Source organism: Ranitomeya variabilis, chromosome 3, assembly GCF_051348905.1.
Source record: "Ranitomeya variabilis isolate aRanVar5 chromosome 3, aRanVar5.hap1, whole genome shotgun sequence".
Taxonomy (NCBI): domain Eukaryota; kingdom Metazoa; phylum Chordata; class Amphibia; order Anura; family Dendrobatidae; genus Ranitomeya; species Ranitomeya variabilis.
Genome location: NC_135234.1, coordinates 567736773 through 567754921, shown reverse-complemented (window position 1 = coordinate 567754921; position 18149 = coordinate 567736773). Strand labels below are relative to the sequence as shown.

The 18149-nt window shown below is 41.9% G+C and overlaps 1 long non-coding RNA gene across 1 annotated transcript in view; it reads right to left on the bottom strand.

Annotated features, from left to right (window-relative positions):
• Positions 1-4062: 4062 nt before the first annotated feature.
• The window catches only part of LOC143818397 (uncharacterized), a 121792-nt gene continuing 107705 nt past the window's right edge, over positions 4063-18149 (bottom strand). The window contains exon 3 of the long non-coding RNA XR_013224514.1: positions 4063-5058. This is a non-coding gene — a long non-coding RNA (uncharacterized LOC143818397). The remainder of the gene's footprint in view (positions 5059-18149) is intronic.

Sequence of the window (18149 nt, the reverse complement as noted above, 5' to 3'; positions counted from 1 at the left end):
AAATTGAAGAATAAACTTGTAATGTTAAAAATCTTGAAGAGAATATTATTTTCTCTAGAGAATTTGTGTAAAACAAGCCGGGAAACAAAGAACAAATGTAAGGCATGTCTAGGGATTACAGTGCCATGAGAATTTCAGCTGCAAAAAAACATTTTCCTTAGGTGAAATAGTACAGTACATTTTAAGTAGTGGTAGTTTTTAAGTGAACATTTCTAGTGTAATAGGATTTTTAAAGTCAAGTGTTTTAAAGGGTTGTTCGTACAATTGCATTATTTTTCACAAAGCACAGTAAATGTACACATATTTTGTTAGTATACAGACTAAGCCCAACATAATGTTACCTTATTGTACCGTTGTCTCTTTTTCCATCTCCGTCTGCCCCTCTGTGCATCCGGTTTCACATAGCTGAATGGGTGGTCCTATCTCCCAGCAGCATTTTGCTTCTCCTCAGTGCTGCACACCCCTCCCTCTCCTGACTGTCCATCCATAAGGTAAAATTCACCTTATGCTTCTGTGCACTTTCTGCTTCTGTAGAGCATCATAGCTGACTGATTTTATCTTCTTCCATTTACATCAGTGACAGAGGGACGTACAGCCATATACAACTAAGTATGCATCTGTAGATTCTTTATGTTGTAAATTATTAGATTATTTATTTGTCACATCGCAAAGTAGATATCACTATCCGTAACATTAATTTGAACTGTGCCTAGAAACTACTAATACTTTCTAAATGAAATATTCATTTGATTAATAATATCTATTTTATACATGTAGCCGTTTTCTATGAGATACCCTGGCATGTTAATTATTATGTATTGCTATGGTTAATAAAGATATATATTTATATTTAGGACATTGTTTTTATTCTATTTATTTGTTTGTGCAGTTCATCACATTTGTGCTTCTTGTATCACTATATCTCCCTTGTAATTATTAGGCAGCTGAACTGTGTTTGTTGTCTGCTGATGAGAGATCAATTATGTGAAATTTTACATTCCACGCTATTGATGTATATGGCAGATGATTTTCTCCTGCTATATGTATCAACAGAGCAGCATTTGCAGTTTCACACTACTGATCTATCAGCTGCAGGCATCAAACAACTCAGCTTTTGTCTCAGCTCTGCACTGTCCAGTTACTAAAAACGTTATTGTGGAGGACTGAAGGAGAGTTGAGCTCTGCTGGAAACCAACTTACAAATCAATGATGTAAAACAACACAGGCAGCTATACTGATGTAGATAGTAGAAGACAAAATCAACTAGGCATAATGCTGTACAGGAGCAGACAGTGCACAAATTGTATTCTAAAACTAGAACAAAATCAATGTTAGAGGTAGAGGCAGAGCAGAGCTATGCTGACAGGAAGCCAGCTGAGAAACACTGCACTGTAAATCATTGACCAAGATCTCTGTAAATATGGTAGGATGGTTCCAATTCCATCTGCACAGTTAGTTGAGCCCGGAGGGGTCATAAGTGCAACAAGGGACAAATCTAAAAATGAATTATTTTGACACAAATGTACATATACAATTGTGCTCAAAGGTTTACATATCCGGCAGAATTTTTGCTTTCTTGGTCTTTTTTTAGAGAATATGAATGATAACACCAAAACTTTTTCTCCACTCATGGTTAGTGCTTGGGTGAAAGAATCTATTGTCATACTGCTGTGTTTTCTCTTTTTAAATCATGACAGCCCAAAACATCCAAATGACCCTGATCAAAATTTCACATACCCCATTTCTTAATTCCGTGCATTGCCCCCTCTAACATTAATGACAGCTTGAAGTATTTTGTGATAGTTGTGGATGAGGTTCTTTATTTTCTCAGATGGTAAAGCTGCCCACGTTTCTTGGCAAAAAGCGTCCAGTTCCTGTAAATTCCTGGGCTGTCAAGCATGAACTGTGTGCTTGAGATCTCCCCAGAGTGGCTCAATGATATTGTGGTCAGGAGACTGAGATGGCCACTCCAGAACCTTCACTTTGTTCTGCTGTAGCCAATGACAGGTCGACTTGGCCTTGTGTTTTGGATCATTGTCATGTTTGAACGTCCAAGTACGTCCCATGTGCAGCTTCCGAGCTGATGAGTGCAATTTTCCTCCTGTATTTTCTGATAACGTGCTGCATTCATCTTTCCTTCAACTTTGACCATGTTTCCTGTGTCTTTGCAGCTCACACATCCCCAAAACATCAGTGATCCACCTCTGTGCTTTACAGTAGGAATGGTGTTCCTTTCATCATACGCCTTGTTTACCTCTCTTGTGGCCAAAAAGTTAAATTTTGGTCTCATCACTCCAAATTACCTTGTTTCAGAAGTTTTGATGCTTGTCTCTGTGCTGTTTTGCATATTGTAGGCGAGATACTTTGTAGCATTTGCGCAGTAATGGCTTTCTTCTGGCGACTTGACCATGCAGCCCATTTTTCTTCAAGTGCCTGCTTATTTTGCATCTTGAAACAGCCACACCACTCGTTTTCAGAGAGTCCTGTATTTCAGCTGATATTATTTGTGGGTTTTTCTTTGCAGCCCAAACAATTTAACTGGCTGTTGTGGAAGACATTTTTGTTGGTCTACCTGACTGTGGTTTTGTTTATACAAAGCCCTTGATTTTCCATTTGTTAGTGACAGTTTAAATGCTGCTGGCTGGCATTATCAATTCCTTGGTTATTGTTTTGTATCCCTTTCCTGTTTTATACAGTTCAACTACCTTTCCCCGTGGATCAGTTGACAATTCTTTTGCTTTCCCCATGACTCACAATCCAGAAACATCAGTGACTAGATGAAAGATGCTAGAGTCTGTCTGGATCCCAGAAACTCACTGAGCTTTTATGCACACACACTGATTACAAGCAAACAGATCACAGGTGAGGATGTTACCTTTAGTAGCCATTCAAACCCATTTGTGTCAACTTCTGTGCATGTTATAAGGCCAAAATCACCAAGGTATGTGAACTTTTGATCAGAGTCATTTGGATGTTTTGCGTTGTAATTATGATTTAAAAAGAGAAAACACAGTAGTTTGACAATAAATGGCTTCACCCAAAGAGTAACCATGAGTGGAGAAACAGGTTTGGTGTTATCATCATATTCTCTGAAAAAAGCCAAGAAAGCAAAAATTCTTCCGGGGTTTGAAAACTCTTGAGCACAACTGTACACATATGTACATTATAATAAGACACATTTTGTTTTTGGGATTAACCCCTTAAGACCTTCTTAACATACACCTATGTTACTAGGATCTCCAATTTTTCTACAAATTTTATCTCCCCTTTGTCCTCTGGATGGCCTGAATGTACCACTGGATCTGAATGTTTATTTCTTTCCAGACATATAAAAAACTTAGGAGAAAGACAAGACCATACTAAAACAAATAAAACCACCATAAATAAACAGCCTAAGAAGAAAACCAAAAAAAATAAAACATAGATCAACATAGAACCAGTGTTTTAATTAGTTCATACAGCAGAAAAAAATATATCCATGATCTTAAAAACTGGAGATAGTAGGAGTCAATTTTAAATGTAAATACACAACTTGTCAGATATGATTGTATTGAAGAAATGTTGTTTGACACCCAAAACAAGAAACTTTACAAAAATAACTTGATTTACTTGTCATTCTGTTTTGTACAGACATGGTAGTAAACTGTAATCAAATACATGTTGGTAATGTCATGCAGAGAAGACAAGTTCTCTGTCAAAATTTTATTTAAATAAAAGTAAGTAATCTTGGTAAGCTGCATCAAAATTACAGTTTTTTTTATGAGAGCAATAATTCGTAGATTTGGAGAAGAAACCTCATTGATCTATGTCTCAAGCATGCATCCATATTCTGGATAGGTTTAAGAGCAAGATGTTAAAGGGAACCTGAGCCTGGCAACTTATTTGTGCTACCCAAACCACAGGCAACATAAATAGAGCCTGACTGCATGATTTCAGCCAGGTAAAATTGACAGGTTCCCTTTAAGTGTAAGGAATTGATCAGTTCCTGTTTCTGGGCATCAGAAATAAAAATGCATTTCTAATCACTAGGTGTTGTATTTCATCTCATTCTTTGCTTTAAGTACACTATTATAACGTATACTGTCATGTTAAAAAGTATACCTTTCCTTTTACTGCTTTATTAATCATAGCCTAAATAACAATTGAGTGGACTACAGAGTAATCTTAGTGCAGAACATCACATGAGAAGAAGTATGCAAATATAGGTTTTATAGTTTACAGAGTTCATTTTAAAAACCTTATATGTAGCCTGTTCTTTTAGTTTCATACTCCCTTTTATCTGTCCACTTTTTCTTGCCAAATTACATTTTATAAGTTGCAAAGTTTCTACTTTTTTGGGAGTTGATGGTCCCATTTCTACAACAACTCATTACCAAGAAAGAGTCTTCAACATACCATGTCTGAATGGAGTGATGATGACCCCTCAACACATTGTCGATGGGACAAACAATGGACTGTTTAAAGTAGGAACTTTGGAGCCGCAGATGTGGTCCCGTGGATCTATAAGGTATCCCAGATCCTTTCTGTTGGTGATAATTAATAAGATAGGAATAGCCTTTAAATACAAGTGAAGGCTCTGACAAAAATGAAGTAATCCAAGTATGAAGAAAAAAGCAGCAACACTCTGTTTATCTGGGCCCGTGGAAGCATGCTAAACGCGAAATGGCCGTAGTCCTGTTCTTTTGCCTGCATGCACGCATTCGTCCTGCCCTTATACACCTTGTCCATGGAAAGTATTTGTAAATAAAGGACTAAGGTTTTTATGACACGATAAATGTAATGTTGCTGCTTTTTTCTTCATTCTTGGATTACTACATGTGTGTTTCTTCAAGCAACCACCTTCAGCACCGTGATCTCACCCAGTAAGGTATCGCTGACTCAGAGTCCACCTACTCCACCAGTAAGTAGACTTTTTCTTAGTGCCATTCTATTTTTCTCTTTTGATTTATCTGACAAAAATGAGTTGACACAAGGTAACATATTCCAATAACAGTGATTCTTCTTTTTTCTGCACTCCATGGACGAAGATAAGCAAATTGATCAGCAAATACAGGTTACCTGCAGAAATATAAGGGAAAGTGAAAACATATTTATAGCTGACATACAGTATTAAATAAATAGCAGAAAATATGTACAATGCAACTAAACTTTATCATTTGAATTTACACAATTAAAGCAATTTTAAAATCTTATAAGTTTTGAATCTCAAATTACTTAAAAATCACAATAAAACTGTTTACAGAAAGTAATAAATTATCCAACAAAAGACACTTTCTTCAACACCGTAATAAAATATGCCTGTGGCTTTCATATTTTTGTAACAAAAAACCATGACATTTATGTGATATGAAGTTTGTTCAGTCAATTTTAAAATCTGTTCTAACTTACTATGCTAATGTTAGAGCATAATTTCCAGGAAATAAAAAAGTTAAACCAAAAGTTTCAAATGGAAACAAAATCACATACTGTGTTATAGTTTAACCCCTTCGTGCCATGTGCCATACTAGTATGGCGCTGCGGCAACTACAATTGTGCCAGCCGCAGTACTAGTACGGCGCACCGATCTCCGCAGTCTCGCGCTGAGCGCCGCGGTGATCGGGTGCGGGTGTCAGCTGTATATGACAGCTGACACCCCGCAGCAATGCCCACGATCAGCACTAGAGCCGATTGCAGGCATTTAACCCCTCTGATGCTGCTGTCAGCAGTGACAGCGGCATAGAGAGGGATCCCGCAGGGACGGGGCTCCCGGCACTCTCCCACCAGAGCAACGCGATGCGATCGCATTGTTCTGGTATTCCGGAAGGAGTCCCCGGATCCAAGATGGCCACGGGACTCCTTCCGGGTCATAAAGTGAGGTGGCTAGCCGGCGCCTGCTCAGAGCAGGCGCCGGAAAGCCTCCCGCACAGCATGTCAGATCGCTGATCTAATATAGTGATGTCCCACCCTGGGACAATGTTAGAAAGTAAAAAAAAATAGAATGTATATAAAAAAAAAAAATCCCCAAAAAATGAAAAAAAAAAATCCCAATAAATCCATTTATTTATGTAAATAAAAAAACAATAAAAGTAAGTACATATTTGGTATTGCCGCATCCGTAACGACCCGCTCTATAAAACTATCCCACTAGTTAACCCCTTCAGTGAACACCGTAAAAAATAAAAATAAAAAACAAAGCAAAAAAACAACGCTTTATTATCATACCGGTGAACAAAAAGTGGAATAACACGCGATCAAAAAGACGGATATAAATAAACATGGTACCGCTGAAAACGTCATCTTGTCCCGCAAAAAAAAAAGCTGCTATACAGCATCATCAGCAGAAAAATAAAAAAGTTATAGCTCTCAGAATAAAGCGATGCAAAAACAATTATTTTTTATATAAAATAGATTTTATTGTGTAAAAGCGCCGAAACATAAAAAAAATATAAATGAGGTATCGCTGTAATCGTACTGACCTGAAGAATAAAGCTGCTTTATCAATTTTACCACATGTGGAACGGTATAAACGCCCCCCCTAAAAGATATTCAAGAATTGCTGGTTTTTGTTCATTCTGCCTCCCAAAAATCGGAATAAAAAGCAATCAAAAAATGTCATGTGCCTGAAAATGGTACCAATAAAAACGTCAACTCGTCCCGCAAAAAACAAGACCTCACATGACTCTGTAGGCAAAATATGGATAAATTATAGCTCTCAAAATGTGTTGATGCAAAAACTATATTTTGCAATAAAAAGCGTCTTTTAGTGTGTGACGGCTGCCAATCATAAAACTCCACCAAAAAAATGCTATAAAAGTAAATCAAACCCCCCTTCGTCACCCCCTTAGTTAGGGAAAAATAATAAAATTTTAAAAAATGTATTTATTTCCATTTTCCCATTAGGGTTAGGGTTAGGGCTAGGGTTAGGGTTAGGGCTAGGGTTAGAGCTAGGGTTAGGGCTAGGGTTAGGGTTAGGGCTACGGTTAGGGCTAGGGTTAGGGTTGGTTTAGGGTTAGGGTTGGGGCTAAAGTTAGGGTTGGGGTTAGGGTTGGGGCTAAAGTTAGGGTTGGGGCTAAAGTTAGGGTTAGGGTTGGGGCTAAAGTTAGGGTTTGGATTACATTTACAGTTGGGATTAGGGTTGGGATTAGGGTTAGGGGTGTAGTTAGGGTTAAGGTTGGGATTAGGTTTAGGGGTGTGTTTGGGTTAGGGTTTCAGTTAGAATTGGGGGGTTTCCACTGTTTAGGCACATCAGGGGCTCTCCAAATGCGACATGGGGTCAGATCTCAATTCCAACCAATTCTGCGTTGAAAAACTAAAACAGTGCTCCTTCCCTTCCGAGCTCTCCCGTGCGCCCAAACAGAGGTTTACCCCCACATATGGGGTATCAGCGTACTCAGGACAAATTGGACAAGAACTTTTCAGGTCCAATTTCTCCTGTTACCCTTGGGAAAAAAAATTGCGGGCTAAAAGATCATTTTGTGGAAAGAAAAAATGATTTTTTAATTTTCACGGCTCTACATTCTAAACTTTAGTGAAACAATTGAGGGTTAAAAGTGCTCACCACACATCTAGATAAGTTCCTTAGGGGGTCTTCTTTCCAAAATGGGGTCACTTGTGGGGGTTTTCACTGTTTAGGCACATCAGGGACTCTCCAAACGCGACATGGGTTCCGATCTCAATTCCAACCAATTTTGCATTGAAAAGTCAAACGGCGCTCCTTCCCTTTCGAGCTCTGCCATGCGCTCAAACAGTGGTTTACCCCAATATATGGGGTATCAGCGTACTCATGACAAACTGCGCAACAACTATTGGGGTCCAATTTGTCCTGTTACCCTTGGGAAAATAAAAAATTTGGGGTGAAAATATAATTTATTGTGAAAATAAATATGATTTTTTTTACGGCTCTACATTATAAACTTCTGTGAAGCACTTGGAGGTTCAAAGTGCTCACCACACATTTAGATTAGTTCCTTAAGGGGTCTACTTTCCAAAATGGTGTCACTTGTGGGGTGTTTCCACTGTTTAGGCACATCAGGGGCTCTCCAAAAGCGACATGGTGTCCAATCTCAATTCCAGCAAATTTTGCATTGAAAAGTCAAATGGTGCTCCTTCCCTTCCGAGCTCTGCCATGTGCCCAAACAATGGTTTACCCTAACATATGGGGTATCCGCATACTCAGGATAAATTGTACAATGACTTTTGTGGCCCAATTTCTCCTGTTACCCTTGGTAAAATAAAACAAATTGGATCTGAAGTAAAAATTTTGTGAAAAAAAGTGAAATGTTCAATTTTTTTAAACATTCCAAAAATTCCTGTGAAGCACCTGAAGGGTTAATAAACTTTTTGAATGTGGTTTTGAGTACCTTGAGAGGTGCAGTTTTTAGAATGGTGTAACTTTTGGTCATTTTCTGTCATATAGACCCCTCAAAGTCACTTCAAGTGTGAGGTGGTCCCTAAAAAAAATGGTTTTGCAAATTTTGTTGTAAAAATGAGAAATCGCTGGTCAACTTTTAACCCTTATAACTCCCTAACAAAAAAATATTATGTTTCCAAAATTGTGCTGATGTAAAGCAGACATGTGGGAAATGTTGTTTATTAACTATATTATGTGATATAACTCTCTAATTTAAAAGCATAAAAACTAAAAGTTTGAAAATTGCAAAATTTTCACAATTTTTGCCAAATTTCCATTTTCTTCACAATTAAATGCAAGTCATATCGAAGAAGTTTTACAACTATCATAAAGTACAATATGTCACGAGAAAACAATCTCAGATTTACCAGGATCCGTTGAAGCATTTCAGAGTTATGACTTCATAAATTGACAGTGGTCAGAATTGTAAAAATTGGCCCGGTCACTTAGGTGAAAACAGGCTTCGAGGTGAAGGGGTTAATGGTAGGTTGAAATGTTAAAAAAATGCTCACACTTAGGGCATCTTGGCAATAAAAACAAAAATTACATCTACAGAATGGGAGGAAGAGAACTAAGCAACAGCACGTGTGAAAAGGACTTGGGTATACTAAAAGATCACAGACTGCACATGAATCAACAGTGTGATGAATGAGCAAAATAGGCAAATAAGAAGCATAGAGTATAGATTACATGAAGTAATTATCCTCATCTACTCCTCCTTGGTCAGGCCTCATCTGGAACGAACCACATTTAAAAAAACATTGAAAAACTGAATCAAATTCAAAGAAGAACTACCAGGATGGTGAGCAGACTGCAAAGTATGTCCTATCAGAAACAGGACCTGGGAATGTTTAGTTTTAAAAAAAGAAGGTTAAGAGGATATGTAATAGCTGCCAACGAATATCAGAGGATGTCACAGTGTAGAGGAATCATCCTAAATCTCATTTGCACATGGAAACACGAGAAGCAAAGGAAAGAAACTGAAAGAGAGAATATACAGATTAAATTAGAAAAAAACATTTTGACAGTGAGGTGATCAATGAATGGAACAGGCTGCCACGAGAGGTGGTGATTTCTCCGTCAATGGAAGTCTTCAAATGGAGTCTGGACAGTCATCTGTCTGAGATGGTTTTGGTAATCCTGCATTGAGCAGGGGGTTGGACATGATGACCCTAGAGGTCCCTTCCAACTCTAACACGCAAGTGGTCTTCTCCACATCAAAGAAAATCAGTCTGATTATGCTAATCATACCCTGATCAGAGTTTGTGCACAGTAAGTCATTGTTATGCAATCAAAATAATAAGAATCTGGTTGGCACTCCCTGTGATCATGGTGAATATGGAGAGAAACAGCAAAATCGTAAGAAATGCCTGCATTCACATGCAGAATAATTGCTTATTTAATCCAGTGAAATCAAATCAGACATTTTTTGTCCATCCCAGGCTTTTGTCAATTTTGTCAAATGCCAACAGCCAAGACTTCCCTGTCCCCACCAAGAGGGTGTCTGTCCATGTTGTCCTCCTGCTCATCCTCCCTCTCTACGCTGAATAGGCAGGATGAAGGTGGTGTGCGTACTACCATCTCTAGTGCAGGCAACCAGCCCCTGTTCCTCCTCCTCATTATCACCCTATCCACGTTGAGAAGAAGAGATGAAGCTCGGCTGTGAAGCACCACCCAGTATAGTTTCTTGCTTCATCTCAACTGGCTCCACCTACAAAGTCTCCTCTTTAATTTTGAGCAGCCAGTGTTTCAATAGACAGAGAAGCGGATGGCGATGCTGATTATGGCACCATCGCCACTCACCATCTTGGTCGACTCCCCAATTTTTGGAGACCCGCACAGATGTTAGACATCCATACCCACTCATCAGCTCTTGTGTGCATAGGCTGACCGGAACACCAAAGGGCATTATGTAGCTGGTATTCAACCACTGCCCTCTGTTGTTCACAAAGCCTTGCCAAAATATGTAACATTGAGTTCCAATGCGTGGTGACATTGCACACCAGTCGGTGAGCTGGAAGTTGAAAACGCGACCATGCCTGGTTGTGAGTTCAACAACTCCACAGTGGTGTGCGGTTTGTCACCTAAGCAGATTAGCTTCAGCAGAGCTCATTGATGCTTGGTTGAGGCAGTGCTGCAGTGCTTCCAGCTTGCCACAGATGTTCACGTTTCTGAAATCGAGGGTAAGGAGGAGGTCAGGAACTGCTGTAGAAGGTGGGGGCAAGCCTGATTAAACCCGCATTCCTCAGTGTCGGTAACACGTGTTTTGTCCCAAGGTCGGACTGGGTACTGGCTTCCACAATGTTCACCCAGTGTGCCGTTAGGGAAATGTAACATCCCTGGCTACAAGCACTTGTCCAGGTGTCCTTGCTTAAGTGGACCTTCCAAGTCACACCATTGGTCAGGACATGGCTGATGTTATGGGACATGTGCTTGTGTAAGGCAGAGATGACACACTTGGAAAAATAGTGGTGGCTGTGGACCAAGCACCAAGGGGCAGCCACCGCCACAAGGTTGCCAAAAGCTTCCATCTCCACCAGCATAAACTACAAAATTTACAGGGCAAGCAGTCTGGAAATGTGGCCGTTTAGTATTGTCACCTGTGGGTGGCTGCATATTTATATTTGCATTTTAAGGTCTGTGATATTGAAAACTGAATGCTGCTCTGAGACAAGGACATGGACATGGTTGCTGACGGTGGTTGCAAGTGTGCAACGAAAGGTGCAGGGTAGGAAGCATCTTCATGTACATTATGGACAGGGGATTGGTGTGCACGTAGAACAGGGGAAGAGGCAGTGGTGTAACCCAAGTACACTGTTTCAGGACCCTGGCATTTGGCCCAAGTAGTCAGGTGCTTTGCTTACATGTGCCTGAGCATGAGTAGGCTGGTAGTTTTACTGCCCCTGCTGATGCTGACATGGCAGATGTTGCAAATGGCTTTTTTGGGTTAACTGGACTGTCTTTCTGTGTTTCTGGCCATTCCACTTGTCTCTTCCTGCCTATTGTGGTGCTGTGGATCCCTCCCTCTGCATACATGTCATCTTCCTTGGTTGGGTCAGTGACTTCATCATCCACACCTCATCTTCCACATCTGCACCCTTGTCCGCCTCCTTATTTGCTGATATAACAACACCCCCTGTTGGCAATTGTGTCTCATCATCATCCAGCTCTTACGACAGTAATTGCATTTTCACTTCGTTGCCTTCCTGTGAGTGAACCTGCTCAAATATTTGACCATCTCTATATACGATCACGCAGGGAGAGAGGCCAGAATCGATAAGTGGAAATGTGAACTGCTCTTTGGAATGTCCAAGTGTGGGATCACTTGTCTGTAGGCACTCGGCATGGTGGGAGGAAGGAGGATCAGGGTGAGGTTTATGTAGTCTAGAATCTCGACTACTGAGACTGGACCGTGTAGTAGACAGAGTGGTGCTGACAAAGTGACTGGAAGCACTATCTGCTATCCATCCAACAACCATTTCACACTGGTGTGGCTACAAGAGTGGTGTTCCACGCCCCCCTACAAAGTGGGACAGGAAGATAGATTGACATGATGTGTGTATGTGTTGTGCCTACAGCTGTTTGCTTATGCTTTACTGGTGAGTTTATGTGGGACCCCAGAAAAAAAGACAGATGATTCAATGGTTTATAGGTTAAAAAGTGAGTATAACTTTGTTTTTGTTTTTTTAAAATAAATGTGTAAAAGAGGGTGTTAGAGCTTTATTTGAAATAAAGGACTTTATTCTTGTTATGTGTTTTTTTCAAAACTTACTATGGAGTTAGTAATGGGGGCGCATTATAGACACCTCTCTATTACTAACCCCTGGGCTTGATGTCGGCTTCCAATATAAAGCTCACATCAACCCCAGTACTATTACTCCACTTGCTACTGACACAGAGCAAGTGGGAAGAATGAAGATTTGGCTCATCTTATGAATGTGACATTTTTGGGTATGGCTGAGGGATGATGTTGTAGCCTGGGAGGGGGGCAATATCCATGGCCCCTTCCGAGGATATTAACATCAACCCACAGCTGTCTGTTTAGCCTTTGCTGGTTTTAATTTATAGGGGGACCCTGGGTCATTTTTTCTGGGGTCCCCCATAAACTAACCATTAAAGGCTAAGTAAGCAGCTGTGAGCTGTTATTAATAGCCTGGGAACCTTTTGTGATATCGTCTCTTTTCCAAGATTATTAACATGAGCCCCCAGCAGCAGGCTTTACCTCTTCTGTTATAAAAATTAAGCTTGAGCCCACACCATTTTTTTGATTTAATTCTTAATTTTAAACAGGATGTACACAGCGGGTATTCTGACTCATGGGTATGTAGAACGCAGTGGTGCCTGGATAGACCTATTCTTTTGGGCGCTTCCGTATTGACCTGTACTCACGTTCATACCGATTTATCAGATAGCTTAACTCAGCCACGTTCTCATGTAAGAAGACTCCAGGAAAAGAGGATTGCTTTAACTGAAATTCTTGTATTATGATGAAAGCAGCAGGTTAAAAGGAATATTCAACAGAGGACATGTAGTAGGATGCATACAGATATGGGGATGATGACAAAATGGAGAATAAGGGCGTGAACAAACATACATCACAGGACTACAGTGAGAGAGTTGGGACAAAATACAGGGAAAAGCAAACTTCTGCCTAGAAAGAAGGATAGAACACAAGCAATGCAAACATTGAATGATTTCCCAAGTCGTGGGACATGACACTCCCCGTCTGAAATCCTTGGATTTCACGATGTCCGAAATTCTTCGAAGCCGTTCGAACCTGAAAAAACAAGAGGAAGAAAACATGCATGCAATAATAAACATCAAAGATTTTAAAGTCCAAACTCGTTGTTGTCGACCCGTAGATCAAACCGAAAGATAAGTCCAAATATATTAAACCCATCTTCAGATTGGGGAAGCCGCAAACATGCCAACTCTTCCACCAACCCAGAATCCAATGGGAATGTTAACAGTTCAATAAACTGGAGAATGAAGAGGAATGCTCCCCGCCGTGAGCAACATCCAGGAGCATGTTCAGTTCATGTGATGTCCTCCTTTTGTAGAAGCAGCACGAGTTCAGTGACCGGGCGGAAGAAGGTTCGGGTAGAGCCCCCTTTTGTCACCTTAACTTCTACCTTACGAGTCTTTCCGTCCTCACCGGGTAGGACCTTGGTGATAAGTCCCATTGGCCAGTCATTACGATGAGCCTCTTTGTCCTTTAAGAGAACAAGGTCTCCTTCTTGGAGATTGGGACTGGGCGTCTGCCATTTGTGACGGTTTTGAAGCAAGTGTAAATATTTGGTCTTCCATCGATGCCAAAACACGTTAGCCAGGTGTTGTACTTGCCTCCACTGACGTCTGTAAATGTCCTTGTTATCGAAATTCCCAGGCGGAACTGTAGCAGCTCCAATCTTCTGTGTGAGAAGTGTGGCTGGAGAAACATCAGAACCCAAGTTGAGGTCCTTTAGGTTTGTGGCGTGGTCCTCAGATGGAAACGCGTTCATTACGTCTTGACTGTTAGAGATAATCTTGTGGAGTCTGAGGTTTGATGTGGATAGCATTTCCTGTGTCCTGGAGAGTAGGTCAACTGCATCTTCACTTGTGGGCAAGGACTTGAGCCCATCGTCCACGTAGAAGTTCTTCTCTACAAATTGCCGAGCATCGGATCCGTACTCTCTCTCACCTTCCTGGGCTGTCCGTCTCAGTCCATAGATCGCCACAGCAGGTGAGGGACTGTTGCCGAAGACATGGACCTTCATCCGGTAGTCTATGACCTGATTGTTGACATTGTTGTCTTTGTGCCATAGGAACCTAAGATAGTTTCTGTTGTCTTTTTTCACAATGAAGCAATGAAACATCTGCTGAATGTCGGCCATTATGGCAACAGGTTCTTGTCTGAAGCGTATCAATACTCCAAGGAGGCTGTTGTTCAGGTTGGGCCCAGTTAGGAGCAGGTTATTGAGAGAGAGGTCTTCAAACTGAGCACTGGAGTCAAACACCACTCTGATCTGATTAGGCTTGCGAGGGTGATAGACACCAAAGGATGGAAGATACCAACATTCTTCTCCCTCCCTCAGTGGTGGCACAGGTTCAGCATGATTTCTGTCAAAGATGTTCTGCATAAAGTCAATGAAATGCTTCTCCATCTCTGGTTTCCTCTTTAGGGTACGCTTTAAGGATGAGAACCTTGCAGTTGCTTGCTGCAGGTTGCTCGGCAACCTCACTCTTGGGAAACGAAAGGGTAAAGGAGCTACCCAACTGTTGGAGTCGTCTTGAACAAATTCTTTATCCATAACCTTTATAAATTCTTTATCTTCCCTTGTGGGTGCCAACTTGTTGTCATTACTTGTGGAATCGAACACTGATGACCCGAGGTTTTCTTCCCAGGGCTGGAACGTGTTCATGTTGTTGAAGGATTCCTGTTGCCACTTGGTGTTGCTCACTTTCTCTTTCACCCAGTAGTGATGTGGGCATGGTTGGAAATGAGTGCTGCGACCATTTGACAAGATGTGTGTTTTGTAAGAGGAGATGTTGTTAGGTCTCTTCATCTTATGTATGCAAACATTGCCTATGATTACCCAGCCTAGATCTAAGCGTTGGGCAAATGGTGCATTGTGTGGTCCGTTAATTTGCTGACGCACCTTGTGCAGCCGGAGAATGTCTCTGCCAAGCAGAATCAGGATATCTGCACTGTTGTTGAGGGCTGGTATCTTGTTTGCTATCCCCTTGAGATGTTGGTGATGAAGAGCAGCCTCTGGCGTTGGGATCTCTTCTCGATTGGATGGAATCTGGTTGCACTCGACCAGTGTAGGTAACGGTATCTCGATGGTGTTCTCGAGAGATGTCGCTGTAAGACCACTGGCCCTTCTCCCATAAACCTCTGTAACACCACTGCAGGTACCTAAGGTGTAAGGGTAAGCATTTCCCTTTAAGTTAAACATATCAAAGAGTTCTGACCTTGCAACTGATCGGTTGCTCTGATCATCCAGAAGGACGTACACCTTCACGGCTTTCTCTGGGTGACCGTTGGGATATACGTTCACCAGGCAAATCTTCGCACAGGACTTGTCCCAGAGGTCTTCTCCGCAGACTTCTGTGCATGAAGAAGATATTGTGGTATGGCTTGCAGTTTGAGTTGCGTCCTCCCCGCCATGGCTCGTGGTGGGGGAAGGAGTAAGTGTAGAGTCAGGACGGAATGGGTGGAGTGCTTGTACGTGGTCCTCACTGTCACACTCCATGCACTTAATTGTAGTTTTACAGTCTCTAGCAAGGTGTTCAGTAGAAGCACAACATCTGTAGCATACCCCGAACTTCTTTAGAAGTTCCTTGCGTTCTTGGAGCGGTTTCTTCCTGAAGCCAATGCACTTTTTTAAGGGATGTGGCTTCTTGTGGATGGGACACTCATGATTTGGGTTCTCTATCTTTTCACCCTTGTTACTCTTGTCTGGGGGTGATGTTGGTAAGGGAAGAATATCCGTCTTCTTCACTGACACTGGACCCCTGCGGTTTCTATCATTCGAGCGTGCGCTCACGTATTTAGAAGGAGGTGAAGCTGGGCCACTGTATTCTTCGTAGGAAAAGCTTGGGTCGTTCTTACGCTCTGCCACATCTTTTATAAACTCACAGAAGTAGGAGAACGGAGGAAATGACACTTGATGGTCTTTCTTATATTTTGACCCTAGTGTAGTCCACTTTTCTTTTCTTGTATATTGTACGGTAGCTTGGAGATAATGGGATTTACTCCATGAGCAGTGTCCAGATAGCTGAGGCCAGGTAAGTGGGTGTCTGCCTTGGACAGATGGAGCTCTAACAGCAAGTCACTGAGCTCCAGGAACTTTGAACTGTCTTTGCTTGATATCTTTGGAAAACTCTGTAGTCGCTTGAACAGTGCGTCCTCTATGGCTTCTGGACTGCCAAGTTTTTCTCTAGTCTTTCCCATGCAGCCATGAGACCAGCCGTTGGATTACTGATATGTACAGACCTGAGTCTCTTGACACGCTCTGTGGATTGTGGTCCTAGCCATCTGATTAGCAGGTCCAGCTCTTCGGCAGCAGTGATGCCGAGGTCACTAGTTACGGTTCTAAAGGCATTTTTCCAACCTCTGTAATTTTCAGGTTGGTCGTCAAACCTTGTGAAACCGGTTTTAGTAAGTTCGCGGCGAATCATGTACCTTGCGAAGTCGGACATGTCTGTTCTTTCTGACTTAGGATGCACGAATGTGGGCTGAGCGGTGTTGTACATAGGAGTGGAGACGTCTTGGCCTTGAAACATGGGTAAGTATGGAGTGGCATATGCATTTAGTCCAGCAACCGGTTTGGTGGGTATAGTCTCTGCTACATGCGGAGCTGGCACTATGCGGTTGTCGAGAGTATAATGACCTGCCGGTATATTGGGTTGCGTGTAGATAATAGCCTGTGGAGTTTGATGAGATGCAGGGTCTTGGCGCATACCGGAATACGAAGGAAGTTCAAGTTTGGGAGCATTGTACTGACCTTGAGTGTAGGGTTCTGTAAGTGGATCGGCATCCTGGTGCCCTGGAGAAGCATGAACGCCATCAGGAGTGTTAGTGATGATCTGCGGTTCGCCATTTTGGCTTAGCACGTAGTCTCTTGTGCGTTCAATAGGGTCCTCTGCCTCCACTTCACACAAACTGATGCTGTCTCTTTGACTCCCACTGATAGCTCGCTCCAGGATCCTTAACTCCGCCATGGCTGTTGCGTGCTCACATTCCTTCTCCAGAGCTTCCTTGCGTGCTGCATCCGCATCCATTTCTGCTCTCCTTTGTGCTGCGGCTGCATCCATTTCTGCTCTCTTTTGTGCTGTGGCTGCATCCATTTCTGCCATTTCTGCTCTCTTTTGTGCTGTGGCTGCATCCATTTCTGCCATTTCTGCTCTCTTTTGTGCCGTGGCTGCATCCATTTCTGCTCTCTTTTGTGCTGTGGCTGCATCCATATCTGCTCTCCTTTGCGCAAAGGCTGCTTGTATCTTAGACGTTTCTGCCTTAGCACGTGCCCTTATAAGCTGCTGGCTGAGAGTGGAATATTTTGATGAACTTGACCTAGATGAGCGTTTTGAGTGCTTAGACGATTTGGATGAGCGAGATGATGCATCTGGTGTCCGTGCAATTTTAGCCTCTATCTTTGTCTTAATGTCGCGTACGGTGTAGTCTCTTTCAGAATTAAGCTGCTGGAAACTTTGCAATTCTTTTAAAGTCTCTGGCAGATTCAGTTTCTTCAGGAGAATAATGTATTGGTCAGTCTTCTCCATATACCTTTGGTATGCTGTGCATAATTGTTCTAGGGCTCCCTCAAGTGGTAACTCATGAGAAGCAGGCCTTGATACAGTGTCTATGTGACTCAGCACTTTCTCCCATAGTGAAGACACATCACTATATACAACACATTTTTCAGTCTCTAAATTCTCCATGACTTTCCATGTAGGTTTGACTGTACGTTTTCCCCTTTCACTAGCTGGTGGATGGGGATCTGGGCCTCTTTCCTGTGTTTGTAAGTCTGGTAGGGACATTGTATACCTCGCTTCAGACATGATTTGTTTGCAGGCAGGAAGAGTGGATGATGAGGGTTATACTTCTCACTGTTTATCTGCAGTGTGTGCTTCTATGCACGCTGGGGTCTGGCTGGGAACTGGGTTACTGTGTATCTGGGAAATGTCCTTTTCCACTTAGGTTCAGCACAGACCTTGAGTTACTGTCTCTGAAGGCAGGATATTCCTTTTTACTATTCTGACTCATGGGTATGTAGAA